The 18,886-nt window shown below is 39.8% G+C and overlaps 1 protein-coding gene across 1 annotated transcript in view; it reads right to left on the reverse strand.

Annotated features, from left to right (window-relative positions):
* Positions 1 to 947, reverse strand: part of trc (Serine/threonine-protein kinase tricornered) — a 188,593-nt gene extending 187,646 nt beyond the window's left edge. The window contains exon 1 of the mRNA XM_090383881.1: positions 547 to 947. The gene's annotated coding sequence lies outside the window, so the exon portion shown is untranslated. The remainder of the gene's footprint in view (positions 1 to 546) is intronic.
* Positions 948 to 18,886: the final 17,939 nt, after the last annotated feature.

Raw genomic sequence — 18,886 nt, forward strand, 5'->3', positions numbered from 1 at the left:
TTTGCATGTTTTGTGGTGCAAACACAGGCCACTTGTTCGAATACCCTTTAAATTTTCCTAATACAAATAATATTACGAGCTTCTTACGTTTAATGAGATGTATGCTGTACGATTACAAAGTATTATATTTATAGCAAACATTGGCATTTGCATATTAAATGCAGCAAAATATCTAAAAAATAAAAAGTCTCCAATTTCAGATTCGCATATACATATGCATGTTTATAAACACGAATGCACACGAGCAGTAAAAAAAAATAAGATGGGCATTAAAAACAAAACAGGACAACTCAAAGAATGTACCTCAATAGAGATAATAATCCTTGCATTATCATATGCAAGGATCTGTTAATTCATGGTCGTAGACGCTGCGCTTGCAAACAAATCGCATTGATTTTTTTTTTTTTTTCCACAGCGCAAATTATGAAGCATATTCTTATGTAACATAAAATAAATCTCAGTTATTACACAATGGCATGCAAAATTATGCAAATCATTACAATAGATCATTCACTGGATTATTTCAGAATTGAAAACCCAACTTACCTGTATAACAGGGTGCACTCCGAAAACCACAGTTTTCTCACCTTTTGTCAAATTAAATGTCTGTTATCAAGCAGCTAAAAAATGTTGTGTCCTTGCCTCATAAAATACACGATGGTGATTTGGAGCACCTCAATATTCCAAGTGTGCTCACCGTTGATATATCCAGCTTCTTTGATCGATATCTGATATGACTACGAGAATCATGCAGATTTAACAAACGTGGATGTGTTTTTTATTTTTTTTAATCGTTACTTAGCTACAGCACAGACGCAATGAATGAATCCCTGTCATCACGCCATGCAAACTTTAAGAGATGCACAGCGTTTGCAAAACTAATGGCACTGCAAAGACATAAATTCGATCGCTGTTCAATAAATACATGAACGTATACCAAACTTTGTTGACAATACACATCAAATAACACGTCTCTATAGTTATCCCTCTCAACGTATATACAATACTACATTTTCTGGTTTAAAATCCAAGCAGTAGGCCCTCTGGTGATAGATATTAAAATGACAAAACTACTACAATCTTCACGCACGCGCACTTAACTTATTAGAACTATTCTTCACAATTATGATGAGGGGAGGGAGAATCTATTAGTTTTGAATTTATCAGTGGTTACAAAACCAACGAAAATTATTTTTTTTTTTGGTTTTCATAACATGTAAAACATGTGTTCAGTGAAAACATTATAAATTATAAGTGAAATAAATTTTCAGATTATATGGTAGTTAAGAAATCAAATAGAAAAATTAAAATGAATTAATCTTTATATACACTGCCCAACCATTAATATTCAGACACCCCTCCATGGATGGGGAACAGGTCCTATGCATGCAACACGTCACAGAACCTGCTATAAATGTGCACACTGGGCTTAGAACAGGCAGTTGCAAAAGTGGGTATGCAAGATGACACGCTCAACAGAATTGTTCACCTCAACAAATGCTAGACGCCCATTGACATAGTATAAAGAGAGAGAATCCTGGGTAGAACAGTGGAAAACAGTCCTATGGACAGATGAGTCGAGGTTCGCATCTATGGCCGTTCCTGGGTGCTGCGAATGTCAGGGGAACAGTTACTCCCCGATTGTATCCTCCCAACATGAAGTTTGGCGAAGGCAGTGTCATGGCATGGGGCTCCTTTCATGGTTCGGCTTCCGCCCATTAGTCGTTATCGACAAAACCATGACTGCTGTATAATACCAGGACAGACTGGACAATTATGCACTACCAACATTATGGCAATACTGTACTTCTGGGAAGGTCCATACCTGTATCAGCAAGACACGTGCCAGGCCATACTGTTTGGGTTGTAACAGAGTGGTTTGAGGACATGTGTGTGGAAAAGTTGGATTGGCCAGCCCAGAGTGCTGATCTGAACCCTATCGAGCATCTTTGGGATGTATTGGACAGTCGGGTACGTGCACGTCGAGATCGCCCAAAGGACAAGGCCGAACTGGTGGCTGCGTTAAAGGCCGAGTGGAGGAACATATCACCTCAGATTTATCGAAAGCTGATCGAGAGTATGCCGCGAAGATCGAAGGCAGTCATAAAAGCAAAATATTTCAGCACAAAATATTAAATGACACAATAAAAGGTCTTTCTTTTTTTTTTTTTTGTCTAAAAGCAGGTGTCCGGATATTAATGTAGGGTAGTGTATATTGCGATTTACGGAGTCCCGATCCCCTGGGTTGAAAAGGAAAGAGATCTGCGTGTAATCTTCGACAGAAAATTACGATTCCATCATCATAGAGAAGAACTCTGTGCTAAATTCAACAAGAAACGGTGGGTTGCCAAGCAGCACTTGCTACACATTCACAACAGAAACATGATAAAAATGTATATCAGGATGATGATTTTCGGAGGTGTACTGTATGGAGTAGAGTTGTGGGGCTCAGCTGCAGACACCACAATTAAACCATTAAAAGCCGCTGAATACTGGCTTCTGAAGTGGGCAACCTAGAAGTGTCATCTCCCACCACAGCAGCGCACAACACCGGTGGCCAAAGCGCTGAATTTAACCAGGTTTTCAGCATTAATGCACGAGAGAAGACTCGTCTTCACCGTAAAAATGATTGCCGGGAGTCTCAGCACCCGACGTTTGGGACACAGTGTGCTGGCAGATTCCCCAACCAGCTCTCTGCTCCACTCCCAAGCTTCTTGCTCTTCCTTTGAGACTAAATTTCAAAGATCGGTTCCACCCTTATCGGAAGCTCCATCTGGTTCAATCCCTGGATACCGACTTATTTAAAATCATAGATGATAAAAAGTAAAGGCGGCTCATCCTAGATCTGCATGTGGTCTCCACAACTGATCTCAGATCGTTATGGCTGGGCAAGAAACTCTCAGAAAACTGGACTCGAGGAAAATATCTTTTGTTATCATAATTTGTATTATTTTTGTTATTTTATATTAATTTTCCTTCCAAGTCAATGTTATCTGTTATGAGTACTTTTTTTTTTTTTATAATCTGCCTATAATTAATCTTTATAATCCCGGAGAGGTTATCTCTGCTGTTTGTTAACCCCTGGCATTGTGCAGTGAAGGGTATTGTAGGGTCGTGGTACCTACGTGTACTGGTGAACTTTACAATAAAGATCTTATTTGTTTATATGGAGTTACCACTTTATTAGACATACTTATCGTTTTCATGAAATATAGTGTTTCTTCAATAACAGCATCGCATGTTCGTATCATGCGATATAAAGCTGGTGACCAGATACATAAGATCAAATACGTACGAGTATATGTGTGCAATTCAGGGAGAGAATGGACAAAACCGAAGATTTATTCTAAGTGACGTTGAACGAATCGTAGTAGCAGGTGAATATCAACAACTCAGATAATAATGCGCCATCTAAAGGGTTTTGATACTGTTGCACGTGGAAGACTACTACACAAATTGGAGCAGTGTGACATTGGAGGCAAATTGCTGCTATGGATAAAGGGGTGGTTGAGGGGGAGAAGACAGAGAGTGGTAATCAATGGACACTGCTCATCGTGGACTAATGTTATTAGTGGAGTCCCTCAGGGCTCAGTGTTGGGTCCATTATTGTTTTCTGTATTTATAAATGATATTGATGATGGTATATCAAGCTTAATGTCCAAGTTTGCAGATACTACAAAGGTTGGCAGGGTTGTCAAGGACACTACTGACACTATGCTGCTGCAACAGGATCTGGAAAGGTTGAGCAGATGGGCTGAGAGGTGGCAAATGAAGTTTAACATTGACAAATGTAAAGTACTACACATGGGAAACAGCAACCCTAGAGCAACGTATCAACTCTGTGGTACTACACTGACAGTGGTAGAGAATGAAAGGGACTTGGGGGTGGTTGTGCAGGCAGATATGAAGTTCTCTTAGCAGTGCAGACGGGCTGCAAGAGTAGCTCATGGAGTATTGTCAATGATATACAGGAATTTTTCCAGCAGGGATAAGGAGGTGATTATTCCATTGTATAAGGCAATGGTCAGGCCACACCTAGAGTACTGTATACAGGTCTGGAGGCCTCATTTCAAGAAGGATGTAGAGCTGCTGGAACGAGTACAGAGAAGGGCAACAAGATTAGTGAATGGAACAAAGGGGTGCTCTTACGAAGAAAGGCTTACATTTTGCAAATTACAGTGTCTGGAGACTAGGCACCAGCGAGGTGATCTGATAGAGGTGTATAAAGCCTTGAATGGTTTAAGCATGCTCAATGCTGATGGGATTCTTCCTTTAGCTCAAAAAAATCACCTGAGAGGGCATAAATTCAAATTGAGGAAAGACAGATGTAGGATAGACGTGCGGAAATTTGCCTTTAGCCAGCGGGTGGTTGGTTGGTGGAACAGACTCCCATCCCTTGTGGTGGAGTTACCACTTCTCTTGTTGCCCTTCTCTTCTCGGTTGATAGCCTAAATAAGTTTAAGGCTCAGCTGGACAGGTATTTTGAACGAACAGAGGGGTGAAGTGGAAGTGGGTTTTTTTTTTTTTTTTTTTTGGCTGATGCTGCATAAGCTTGCTTTCTTGCATCAAATGCCTCTACTAATGCTAATCTATAATATGTCTATGGATAAGATATGTTCTATGATCGATTTACCTGTTTCTTGGAGGAAAAACTGAGTTTCTGGGGGTACCCCACAGTAGTAGTAGTAGTAGTAGTAGTAGTGGCACATGATGCAAGAAAGCAAGTGTAGGAGCTTATGCAGCATCAGCCAAAAAAAAAAAAAAAAAAAAATCACACCATTCCCTCCAAATGCCTGTCCAGTTCCTCCTTAAATTTATTTAACCTATCAACTTCCACAACGACAGATGGAAGTTTGTTCCAGCAATTAACCACCCGCTGGCTAAAGGCAAATTTCCGCACATCTAATCTACATCTGTCTTTTCTTAATTTCAATTTATTCCCCCTTAGGTTCGTAATCTGAACAAGTGGAAGGATCCCATCAGAATTCAGCGTGCTCAACCCATTCAAGGCCTTATAGACCTCCTCAATAAGATCACCGCGCAGGTGCCTAGTCTCCAGCCACTGCAATTTGCAGAACTTAAGCCTCTCTTGGTAAGAGAATCCCTTCATTCCCCTCACCAATCGTGTTGCTCTTCTCTGTACACGCTCAAGCAAATCTACATCCTTCCTAAAATGAGGCCCCCAGACATGTACGCAGTACTCAAGGCGTGGCCTGACCATTGCCTTATACAGAGGGACAATCACCTCCTTTTCCCTGCTAGAAAAATTCCTATATATCATTGACAAAACCCCATGACCTGCCCTAGCAGCCTGTCTGCATTGCTCAGAAAACTTCATATCTGACTGCACAATTATTCCCAGGTCTTTTTCATTTTCTACCACCTTAAGTGTAGTACCACACAGTTGGTACGTTTCTGTGTGGTAGTACCATTGTACGTTTCTGTTGGCAGTACCCTTGTTTGAGATCAACTAACTCAGCCATTGCGAAAAATGCCCATTAAAATTTCTTACGTCACTGACGGAATTCGAATCAGAGCCTTTTACATCAGTATGGGAAGGATGGTGATTATATCTATTGTGCTATCCACGAGAAGAATAAGAGAACAATTAGTTAATCGAATAGCAACTCAGTCCAACAGTGGTAACCATAAAGGCATTTCAGAACGAACAACTCGTTGTACCTTGTCATGGATAGTGTATCCCAACATGGTAAATTGCTATTAATTTGTAAACGGGTTTGCTAATTTTGGGATCTGAAAAAAGCGAATTGCCAAGTTAAAAGAACACAGTTTATTTGTATTCTTTTATTTTTCCTACCAACAAAACTGGCTGAATCTAGCATTGGATCAACAGGTTCGCTGAATCAAGGATTTCTTATCAGTAGGTTCTAGGGTATCCCCTGAGAATACAACTGAACTGAGTTCCATTCCTGACCACAGTTCAGTTGTCCTCTACAATGGGCGGTTAAACTGAAAAGCGTTGATGCTTTTAATTAAATTAATTTTGAAGTATGCCTGACGCTAAACTTCAAAAAAAGTTTTTAAATTTGTTAGGATAGCTTTGCAATTCCAAGGTTGAACATATTCGAAATTAATCGAGGAATTCGATGTCATAACCAATGAGAATCGATGTACGATGCCTTGCCTGTGTTGGTGAAGCTGGTGAGAAATATATACTTAATCTTGTTTTTGTCCTCAACTATTAACATTCCGATTGTTATACAAATTCTCGCATTTTCGAATTCAAAGCTGGATTTCATTCACTTCAACAAAATAATAATAAGAAGAAGAACCCAGAGCATCTGAAGTGGAAAGAGACGAGATCATGATATTCAGAATAGAAGATGAGTGGAAGAAGGCCCTAACAGAATTCGAAGGAATGGACCCCACAAAGACCCATGTGATACCAAAGCAGAGACTCAATGGAATCTTTTGGAGAGTCACAGATCAACTCAATCGGCAAATAATACCGCATTACCTCGACAACGATGGTGAAACACTGGAGGCCATCCATCTACACAGCACTATACTGTGCTGCCATAGTAACAACTAGGAAAAATGGAAGAGAAATGAGAGACCAGCAGAAGAAGAAACGAAATAAAAAGAAGGAGCCCCCAGCATGTGAAAGAAGACTGCTGCAGAAGATAGAAGAATTAAGTCAAGATAGGCCAACTGACCCAGTACCAACGGAGTAAGAGGAGTAAGAAATTGATTGAAAAAGTGAAGAGCATCTTCAAGAGAGACAGCGTCCACAGCAAATACGAGACCAAAAAATCACAGAATAGTAGAACACTTGGACATACTGAAGCAGAACCTCCTGACACTTGGCAAGAGTCTACGCTGATACACAGAGAGTTCCCAACAACAACTGAGCAGCATGAGATCTGCAGAGAAAATGAAACCTATTGGACTGGACAAGTTGAACCGCAGTTCACATAGGAAGAACTTCTAGCCGCAGCAGCTCTTATCAAAGGGAAAAAATGTCCAGGGCCTGACTTGTTCGAGCCTGAGATTGTGAAGAAGGTTATGGAGCTTTCCCCGGAGCTATTGCTGCACCTATTCAATCTCTGCCTACACACTAGCACATTCCCTGATTACTGGAAAGTTGCAAATATGAAACTGATCCTTAAAAATCCGACAAAACCACCACATCTACCAAGTTCATACAGGCCCGTAGCCCTATTGTCCGTATGCAGCAAGCTCCTAGAGCGTCTCCTCCATGTACGGATCCAAAGCCACTACGAGAAAGCAAACCTAGTATCACCAAACCAATGTGGTTTCAGACCAGGGCGTTCCACGGTTGATGCTCTACAGGCACTGCTCACTGAGGCCCGCCAAGCAGACAGGAAATACTTCCTGATGATTACAATTGATTTCGCGGGAGCGTTCGACACCCTTTGGTGGCCGAGCGTCCTCCGCAGACTCAGGCAAGCAAATGTACCGGACAATTTGTCCAATATCATGAAAAGCTACCTCTCAAATTGGGTGATCACAGTAAATTCACCTTATCAGAAACTCACAAGACGGATACACCGTGGCTGCCCCCAGGGCTCGGTCCTGGGGCCAACATTATGGAACATGGTGATGGACGAATTTCTATGCCTTGACCTTGGGGAGGTTCGTTCACGAGCCTTTGCTGATGACCTCATCCTGATGGTGGCTGCAAATTCCAGGGCCCAGCTTGAGACGTTGGCAAACCATGCACTTTAAATCCTCCAGGACTGGGCAAAAACACACTGCTTGACCATATCACCATCAAAAACAAATTCTCTGCTTCTTAAAGGAACTGTCTGTATTACAAGACCACCACAGATTAAAATTGGAAACAAGACCATAAAGTTGTCAGAGCAACTGAAATATCTTGGCATAGTACTAGATAGAAAACTCTCCTTCCAAGCTCATCTCAAATACATCAGAACCAAAGTGAGAAACTATACTGCCATGGTTGCTAGGATATCCCGTCGGGACTGGGGTCTCAGCAAGCGAACCCTCTCGTTGTATTACAAGGCTATCTTCATCCCTGTGATTACGTATGCAGCCGGAATTTGGTTTGGCAAGGCTACGGCTGCAATAAACAGACAAATCCTGGATTCCACTCAACGCACGGTCCTGCTCTCCATCTCTCGTGCCTGCTGCACTGTGAGTACTCACGCCCTCCAGGTCCTGGTGTGGGCCCTTCCCCTCGACCTGGAGGTGGTGAGAAATGGAATGTTGTATCATCTTTCTAAGGGCGTGTCTCAGACCTGCTTGGGATTCGAGCTGAATCTTACCAACAACCAAAAATTTGAGAAGAGGAGACTTCAATCACACATGCAGCGGGTGTAGCAGGACCGCTGGACAAATTCAACCAAGGGGGAAATCACCAGGAGATTCATCCCAGATGTTAGCAGAATCTATCCAAAATCCCCAATATGGTTTTCGCAGGCCTGTATGCCACGTACACTGTATTTGCTTACTGGCCATGGTTCAATAAAGGCAAAACTAACAACCTTTGGCCTAGAAGAGGACCCAACACGCACCTGTGGAGGAATTGAGGGCTGGGATCACCTCATGCATGAGTGCCCCCTCTACGATGACCTCCGCTGCCAGCTTATCACAAAGCTGACTTATATACCAAAAGGCAAAGAAAACCACTTACTGGATACTAAGGAAGAGTATCAAGCTCTCACCAACTACACACAGCAGCTTTTCTTGAAGAGAAGACAACTAATTACAGCAACATGATAACCCTCTACTAAATGAACTCAGCGACCCTGATGGTACTGGAATAAGGCAGCTGAACTTGACCAGCATTACCATTATTGGTGTGAACTACCATACATTCTCCAAAATGTCACCCAACAAAGACAACTACCAAATAACTACCTTTGAATAGAGACAACCCACAAATTAAGACAATTTAAGAAAGACAAAAGGTTCTTATACTTCTGGACTTGACTCTCACGGATGTGACCAATAAGACAATCTCCTAGATAAAGACTGACAACGCCACCGGCGTGCCATTAGATGTCAACTGCTTTTCTTGGCCAACTAGCATTCCGAACCGGGTACCCTAACTTGGTTCACTTTAATACCACCTCCCCTGGTAGGGAGAGGAAGGGGACGGGTTTCTGTCTCCTCCCCTCCCTGCCACCACCTTTTTTTCTCCTGGTGGGGCCAGTCCCCACTGACCTTTCTGGGGTTGCCTTCCTTATCATCCCCACATTTCTATCTGTCCCCCCTTCCTCAGTCTTCACCCCTACTCTAACTAAATATGCATTTTATTTTATTTTATTTCAATTTTTTTAATTTTATTTATTTTTTTTTATTATTTTTTCATTGATTTTTTTTATTTATTTATTTTTATTATTTTATTTATTTTTTTATTTTTTATTATTATTTTTTTTTTTTAGGCCCAAACGCGACCTTCTGCAACGCAGAAGGTCTGTGGTGCGTTTGGGTTGGCTGTGGTTCCGTCGTTCGAGTTTCACTCTTGAGCCGCTGTAAATAATAATAATAATAATAATAATAATAATAATAATAATAATAATAATAATAATAATAGAATCTTTAATTGCAGCAATGATAGACATACCATTAGTCCCGTCACGGCATGGTGGTGCCAGGGGTTCACAAAACATATTTACAAAAGATACATGAGAAAAACATAAGTTACATCAGATAGCACAGTTTTACATTTTCAGTTCGACGAGGATTCCCTTCCTGTATTTTTTATTATTGACCACTTCTTGGAGGTCCCCGTCGATGGCTTGCAGTGAGGGCAGCATTTGCTTTGGCAAGAATCTGTCGGTTAGTACTAGCCGGTTACGGTTTGTTAGCAGCTGTGCTGAAGACTGGAGATAAGGGGGAGGAATGCGCCAAGAGCAGTGATCCCAGAAATTCGGCTCTGTAATTTTACCGGTGGCCATCTTGATGGTGAACAGCAGCTTTCTTTCTCCGATGTAGGACCGGAACCTGCGTAGTTGAAGAGCTTCTGCTAACTGCGTTGATCTGAGAGCTGGGGGAAGGAGGAGTTTGCTGTTGCCCCATTTTAGAAGCCAGAATTCGGCAGAGAATATTCTTTTAATGTTGGATTCAGCGGCCGAGGCCCATATCTCTGAAGCATACAGTATTGTCGGGTAAAGGATTGATACGATGTATCTTTTTACCAGTTGTGGGTCGGTGGTGTGGAGCAGCTGTTGTTTGGCGACCCAGCGTACAAAATACGCACACAAAACGTCTTTGTCTAACTTTTTTTTTTTTTTTCAAAAAAAGGGGACATTGTATCTTCTGCGGTGGTTCGGTTAGCTGTGGGGTTCCTGTGTTCGAAGTTCACACATGTACATTCTATTGGAGGTAAAATAATCTTAGTTCAAGTTTCAAGTCTTTGCTTTATTGCGACTCTGTGTAACTGTATCTGTACTTTGGCTCTACTACGTGTTGACTGTGAGTGGTTATAAATACGCACACAAAACACCTCAATGCTTAAATTTCAATTTAAACTTTAAAATGACATTTAAACACACGTCTTGTTCATCAGCTAGTGAAAGTTTTGCTTTGGACAGATCTCTCGGCTCCTCTGAAGTTTTTTAGCATTAGCATTAGTAGAGGCATTTGATGCAAGAAAAAGCAAGCTTATGCAGCATCAGCCAAAAAAAAAAAAAAAAAACCCACTTCCACTTCACCCCTCTGTTCGTTCAAAATACCTGTCCAGCAGCCTTAACCTTATTTAGGCTATCAACCTCCACTACAAGGGATGGAAGTCTGTTCCATCAACCAACCACCTGCTGGGCTGGCTAAAGGTAAATTTCCGCACGTCTATCCGACATCTGTCTTTCCTCAATTTGAATTTATGCCCTCTCAGGTGATTATTCTGAGCTAGAGGAAGAATCCCATCAGCATTGAGCATGCTCAAACCATTCAAGGCTTTATACACCTCTATCAGATCACCTCGCTGGTGCCTAGTTTCCACACACTGTAATTTGCAAAACTTAAGCCTTTCTTCGTAAGAGTACCCCTTTGTTCCATTCACTAATCTTGTTGCCCTTCTTTGTACTCGTTCCAGCAGCTCTACATCCTTCTTGGAATGAGGCCTCCAGACCTGTATACAGTACTCTAGGTGTGGCCTGACCATTGGAATAATCAGGGATAAGGAGGTGATTATTCCCTTGGAATAATCACCTCCTTATCCCTGCTGGAAAAATTCCTGTATATCATTGACAATACTCCATGAGCTACTCTTGCAGCCCGTCTGCACAGCTCAGAGAACTTCACATCTGCCTGCACAACCACCCCCAAGTCCCTTTCATTCTCTACCACTTTCAGTGTAGTACCACAGAGTTGATACGTTGCTCTGGGGTTGCTGTTTCCCATGTGTAGTACTTTACATTTGTCAATGTTAAACTTCATTTGCCACCTCTCAGCCCATCTGCTCAACCTTTCCAGATCCTGTTGCAGCAGCATAGTGTCAGTAGTGTCCTTGACAACCCTGCCAACCTTTGTATCATCTGCAAACTTGGACATTACGCTTGATATACCATCATCAATATCATTTATAAATACAGAAAACAATAATGGACCCAACACTGAGCCCTGAGGGACTCCACTAATAACATTAGTCCACGATGAGCAGTGTCCATTGATTACCACTCTCTGTCTTCTCCCCCTCAACCACCCCTTTATCCATAGCAGCAATTTGCCTCCAATGTCACACTGCTCCAATTTGTGTAGCAGTCTTCCATGTGCAACAGTATCAAAAGCCTTTCTAAGATCCAAGTATATAATATCAAAGTTATTCCCTGCATCCAGTTCTTTTGTGACTGCATCATAGTATCCAATCAAATTGGTCAGGCAAGACTTCCCCTTAACAAAACCATGCTGTGTCCGAGCTATAACTGAAGTCTTGTCTAAATGATCCTGCAGTGCTTCTTTAACCTGTGCCTCCATTAATTTTCCTGGAACAGAAGTTAAGCTCACAGGTCTATAATTACTTGTGTCAGCCTTTGATCCTCCTTTGTGAATTGGGGTCACATTTGCACATTTCCAGTTGAAAACGTTTTACATAAAGAGGATTTTGACGATGAATTTAATAGTGATCTTGATTTAAATATTAGAAGTACTAAATGCTCAACACCTGTATCATTCAGTGAAAAGTCAACGTCTGACGCTTCAAGCACTGCTTACTATGGCCATCTGTCATCGACTACTACTTCGAGATCATTTTCCGATCAATCCTCATACTCACTGGAAAACTATGTTCAGTTCCCGGCTGCGAATAACGACGTGGAGTTGGAGCTTGAAGATAACATCGAATTTTGGAATCCGTATGCCGCAAGTGACAGTGTGTTTTCAACGTGTGCGCAGTCAGAAATGAAGTTTTCTGAGCAATGCTGCCAGGGCAGGTCATGGGGTTTTGTCAATGATATGCAGGAATTTTGCTAGCAGGGAAAAGGAGGTGATTGTCCCTCTGTATAAGGCAATGGTCAGGCCACGCCTTGAGTACTGCGTACAGGTCTGGAGGCCTCATTTTAGGAAGGATGTAGATTTGCTTGGGCGTGTACAGAGAAGGGCAACAAGATTGGTGAAGGGAATGAAGGGATCCTCTTATCAAGAGAGGCTTAAGTTGTGCAAATTGCAGTGGCTGGAGACTAGGCACCTGCGCGCTGATCTGATTGAGGTGTATAAGGCCTTGAATGGGTTCAGCACGCTGAATTCTGATGGGATCCTTCCACTTGTTCAGATTACGAACCTAAGGGGGCATAAATTCAAATCAAGAAAAGACAGATGTAGAATAGATGTGCGGAAATTTGCCTTTAGCCAGCGGGTGGTTAATTGCTGGAACAAACTTCCATCTGTCGTTGTGGAAGTTGATAGGTTAAATAAATTATCGAGGAACTGGACAGGCATTTGGAGGGAATGGTGTGATTATTTTTTATTTTTATTTATTTATTTTTTTTTTTTTCGCTGATGCTGCATAAGCTCATACACTTTCTTTCTTGCATCACATGCCACTACTACTACATCAGATACAGGCTACTGCAGTCAGGTTTAACATTTTTTTTCTTGGTGTTTTAAATCTTTTTACTGCTATTCGAGCCTGTAAAGTTGAACCAATAAAATCAAGTGTTTGTATTTGGTATTGTATTTTTTTTTTTTTTTTTTTGAAGCTTCTAAACTTAGAAGCGATACTTTGAATATTGTTAGGAAAATGATCGATATGAATTTTTAAAAAATAATGTATACAGTAAATGGAAATAAAGGAAATGAGTTGTTTTCGCTATATGTGTGAGATACAGCGTGTGATCGTAAAGTGATCATGTTATTTTTGCGATTAAACAGATTGCAAAAATAATAATAAATCAGCCTGCAAAAACACACACTAGATGGAGCCAGGGTTAAACTTTAAAATGTCTTCTCATCGTACTTGTTACTTGCTTTGAAATGGTCAGTCTTAACTTTCCTTGACAGGTTAAGCCACTTTTCTTTTTGTTTTTTTTTTTTTAATTTCAAAATAAAAGTATACTTTTTCATTAAACTTAGAATGTGGATTTCAACGGGGGCAACCTCGTTTCACTTTTTCAGCTTACAGAAAGGCTCGATATATATTTAATCATCAAAACGCATAAAATTAAAGAAAATAATTAATTTCAGATTCTCAACGCTAAATGAACCTTTTAAACAAAGTCTCCATTTTGGCTGTGAGAAAAGGAAATGAGTTGTTTCCACTATATGTATGAGATACAGCATGTGATCATAAAGTGATCGTGTTATTTTTGAGATTAAACGCAAAAATAATAATAAATCAACATGCAGAAACACACACTAGATGGCGACAGTCTTGAATGTCCTGTCATCGTACTTGTTACTTGCTTTGAAATGGTCAGTCTTAACTTGCCTTGATAGTTTAAACCATTTTTTATTTTTTTTATTTTATTTCAGAATAAAAGTATATTTTTTCATTAAACTTAGAAGCGTTACTTTGAATATTGTTAGGAGAAGGATCGATATGAATTAAAAAAAAAAAGAATGTATACAGTAAATGGAAATAAATAAAATAAGCTCTCTCTATAGCGTTTTATTCCTAAGACAGGGAAAACAGACATTTCACTTGCATTTGACACTTTCTCTGTGCGGTCAAGTTTTTCAAAGACAAAGCATCTCTAAACATTGGGATACAAATATTATCAAGCCTCGGAAATAAAAACTTTTCACTGTCTCTCTCTCTCTCTGTTTTTCTTATTCCTAAGGAAAATAGGAATGGTTTGAATGCTTGACGCAAATCAGAAAAGCATTCTTAATTTGGTACATGTCAAATGAACCATGGAGCATTGGAAGTTTAGTTATTTTCACGGTTGAGAAGAAACATTTCTCCTGGTTACTAATATACATTGTAGAAAATAGGCTCAATGATAAATGAGTTCTTTTTAAACAAAAATCGTACATTTGGTGTTGTTAATAACATCAATGGCTGGGGCGAGAGACCAGAAATGTTTTGTTTACTCTACAATTAAAGCGAGGAGTGATACTAGAGTACTATCACTGAGTTCAAACGTCATGTTATCTTAACGCGGGCACCTTCTTTGAAGTTGAGCTAGCTTTTGTTTTTATCACTCTAAATTAAAGCAAGTCTTGGGACTGATACTGACACGAACGATGAGCTCAAACTAACCTTTGTTTCATTGCATGATGTACGTATTCTATTGGTTCCCGATACGTCACGAGTGATTGCGTTTGTAACAGCTTGAGTAGATTTGGAGCACATGAAACTGTAGCATTTGGACTTCATTTGCAGTTTGAAACTTTCTCTGTGCGGTTGTAATTTTTCCACTGTTGTAATTTTTTTCCCCAAAATGTCAAGGCCTGAAACGTTTGACGATGTAAGAAAGCAGAACAGGCGCTTGAGCCCCAGTAGTACTGTTAGCATTAGCATTAGTAGAGGCATATGATGCAAGAAAGCAAGCTTATTCAGCATCAGCCAAAAAAAAAAAAAAAACCCACTCCCATTTTACCCCTCCGTTCGTTCGAAATACCTGTCCAGTTGAGCTTTAAATTTGTTTAGGCTATCAACTTAAACAACAAGTGATGGAAGTCGGTTCCACCAACCAACCACCCGCTGGCCAAAGGCAAATTTCCGCACATCTATCCGACATCCGTCCTTCCTCAATTTGAATTTATGCCCTCTGAGGTGATTATTCTGAACAAGATGAAGAATCCCATTGGCATTGAGCTTGCTCAAACCATTCAAAGCCTTATACACCTCTATCAGATCACCTCGCCGGTGCCTAGTCTCCAGATACTATAATTTGCAAAACTTAAGCCTTTCTTCGTAAGTGCAACCCTTTGTTCCATTCACCAATCTTGTTGCCCTTCTCTGTACCCGTTCCAGCAGCTCTACATCCTTCTTGAAATGAGGCCTCCAGACCTGTATACAGTACTCAAGATGTACGAGTACAGAGAAGGGCAACAAGATTAGTGAATGGAACAAAGGGGTGCTCTTACGAAGAAAGGCTTAAGTTTTGCAAATTACAGTGTCTGGAGACTAGGCACCAGCGAGGTGATCTGATAGAGGTGTATAAAGCCTTGAATGGTTTAAGCATGCTCAATGCTGATGGGATTCTTCCTCTAGCTCAGAAAAATCACCTGAGAGGGCATAAATTCAAATTGAGGAAAGACAGATGTAGGATAGACGTGCGGAAATTTGCCTTTAGCCAGCGGGTGGTTGGTTGGTGGAACAGACTGCCATCCCTTGTGGTGGAGGTTGATAGCCTAAATAAGTTTAAGGCTCAGCTGGACAGGTATTTTGAACGAACAGAGGGGTGAAGTGAAAGTGGGTTTTTTTTTTTTTTTTTGGCTGATGCTGCATAAGCTTGCTTTCTTGCATCAAATGCCTCTACTAATGCTAATGCTAATGCTAATGTGGCCTAACCATTGCCTTATACAAGGGAATAATCACCTCCTTATCCCTGCTAGAAAAATTCCTGTATATCATTGACAAGACACCATGAGCTACTCTTGCAGCTCGTCTGCACTGCTCAGAGAACTTCATATCTGCCTGCACAATTACCCCCAGGTCCTTTTCATTCTCCACCACTGTCAGTGTAGTACCGCAGAGCTGTTCGTGTTTATTGCTACGAATTCGAGCCACATGTTACGATCGAGACAGCTAATACGAGCTAATACGCATATGATGTTATCGAGAAGACAGTGGGATGAATTCAAAGACAAAATGGCTGATATCTTGCTTTCCGTTAGAGCTAGATGTAAAGATGAAATCCAACTACATAGGCTCCGAATCAATACAGATGGTGGCGCTTGTGATTTCTATTGTAAGCAATTCCCGCTAGCGCCAGAACAACGCTTGACCCTACACCTTTCTGAACTTGAAGTTATATCTATTAGAATCATAGACATAGATTCTTTTCTTCAACGTCTAGAAAACGAAAAGCCTGCATTTCTGTTAATGCAAACAGTTATAATGGTGCATCTTGACAGTGTTAGAGAATGCATAAAGAATTAATGACGTGTATGCTTATTATGTAAGAACTGCTTAACCATATACAACTGTTAAAATTTTTTTCTGCTAAGTGTTTGACAGAAGGCGTAGTCACAGAGTTCAACGTTTATGGTTTGTACAGCGCTGTAATTTAGATGATCGAAGAACTTCAAACTGCTTACACGTTCAAATATACGAAGTATCCATTCTGATAAAGGCATTGTACCTAGGCAAGTGTTTGTGTTAATTTTTTTTTTTTTTTTTTTTTTGTGATTTGTAACTAGCTCTGTAAAAACTTATTAATAAAAACATATCTATTTTTAAAAATATCGTCTGTCTTTTTTTCTTAGATACTAGAAAATAAGTTTTTAATTTTTACCATTAATCAATAACCTTAGATTTTTTTTTTTTTTTTTTTGAGAAGTTACTTTTCAGAAATGTAAAAGGCATTAAATCATTTCAAATATAGATTTAAAATTCAAGTTGTAGATTGGACCTTAGATGGAGCCACCGTTTCACGAAGACGGTAAATAAAAAATATACACATCAAGACATTTTACTTTTCAGGTTTTTTCCAAAGACAGAATGTCTCTAAACATCGGGAGACGAATTCAACATGCAGAGTTATATGGAACCATCATAAATAGCTATGGGTAAAAAAAATATATATACAAATTTAACCATCAAAAACAAATAACATTAAACAAAAGGACATAAAATGAAATAAAATCATTAATTTCAGATTCTCAGCTTGCAGATAGGATCAGAAGATGCCGCCACGATACTACCTTGCATAGCTATGGGTAAATATATATACATATAAATTTAACCATCAAAAACACATAAAATAAAATAAAATTCAGATTCTCAGCTTGCAGATAGAAACAGAAGATGGCGCCACCATACCACCTTGCATAGCTATGGGTAAAAATATATTTAAATGTCAAAGTTCATAAAATGAAAGAAAATAATTAATTTCAGCTTTCAACTTGCAGATAGGAATGCCAGATGGAGCCAGCATAGAAACATACATAGCTATAGGTAAAAATATATTTAAGGAACAAAGCACATTAAATAAAATCATTAATTTCAGATATTCAACTTTCAGAATGGCTCGATAGATGGCGCCACAATAACAGGCCTTCCGATGTTTCTGTTGTCATGGCAATCTCCGTGCGTGAACTGTTGTGACCCCAGGTACCCGTATGTTAGTCGAAGTTTACAGCGTCCACGTTTTTCTCGCTAAATCCTTTGTTTCAGATCTTGGGGAAAAAAGGCAGTATGTCTGCTGTTGGATTTTCAATTTTCTTGTGTGTGTGTGTGTGTGTGTGTGTGCGCGCGCGAACCCACAATTCATTGCATACACTCCAACACCAGCTTGAAAAACCAGCATGGCAAAATCAGACGATTTCTACGGCAGCAACCCGATCAGAAATTACCGGCAAACTCATAGAGCCGTACTCAATTTATATCCCCACAGCCAATCAGCACACTCGTTCATACCCCCACCAATCAGAACAAAGCTCATATGCAAAATACAGAGCTGTAGACGTCACTTCACACACACTGTTAACTATAACATGTACATTTACACATCTCCTTCCAACTGATATGGTAGCTGCGGGGATAAGCACTGGACTGCTAGTAACAATGACATAGGATCAAGCCTGGGAAAAATGAAAGTAAAAATTAATTAAATAAAAAATCGAAAAATAACTGTTGTCATCCAGCGAATTAAGGACTGAAATACTTTTCTCGGGTCTTGCAGGCACACGCTCGAAACCAAGACAGCAAAACAGGTGACCTTGGCGGGGCATGAACGAAAATTGAAACCAAAATTCTAAGGGGGGGTTAATTAATATTTAACCATCATAACAATAAATTTAACATGTATTTCTATTAATTTAATTGTTAAATTAAACAGTTTAATTTAATTGTTAAATTAAACAATTTAATTGTTAAATTAAACAATTTAACCAGTTTAATTTAATTGTTAAATTAAACAATTTAATTTTCTAACAATTTAACCTCCATCATTCAATGGTTAGAACCCCCATCATTCTAGCCGAATTCTAACCTGAATTAGAATTCTAACCGGTTAGAATGATGGGGGTTAGAATCCTCATTTAACCTGTTAAGATGGGGGTTAAATTTAACCTGTTAGAATGATGGGGGTTAATCCCCATCATTCTAACAATTAAATTGTTTAGATTTTATTAGAATAAAATCTAAACAATTAAATTAGAATGATGGTTCTAATGATTGACTGATTAACCCCCATCATTCTAACCGGTTAGAATTCTAATTCAGGTTAGAATTCTAACAATTTAACATCTAACATGGGAATGATGGGGGTTCTATGGCGCTATGAATTAGAACCCCCATCATTCTAACCGAATTCTAACCGGTTAGAAT

Source organism: Mastigoproctus giganteus, chromosome 10, assembly GCF_048544385.1.
Source record: "Mastigoproctus giganteus isolate SK-2022 chromosome 10, ASM4854438v1, whole genome shotgun sequence".
In the NCBI taxonomy this organism is placed as follows: Eukaryota; Metazoa; Arthropoda; class Arachnida; order Uropygi; family Thelyphonidae; genus Mastigoproctus; species Mastigoproctus giganteus.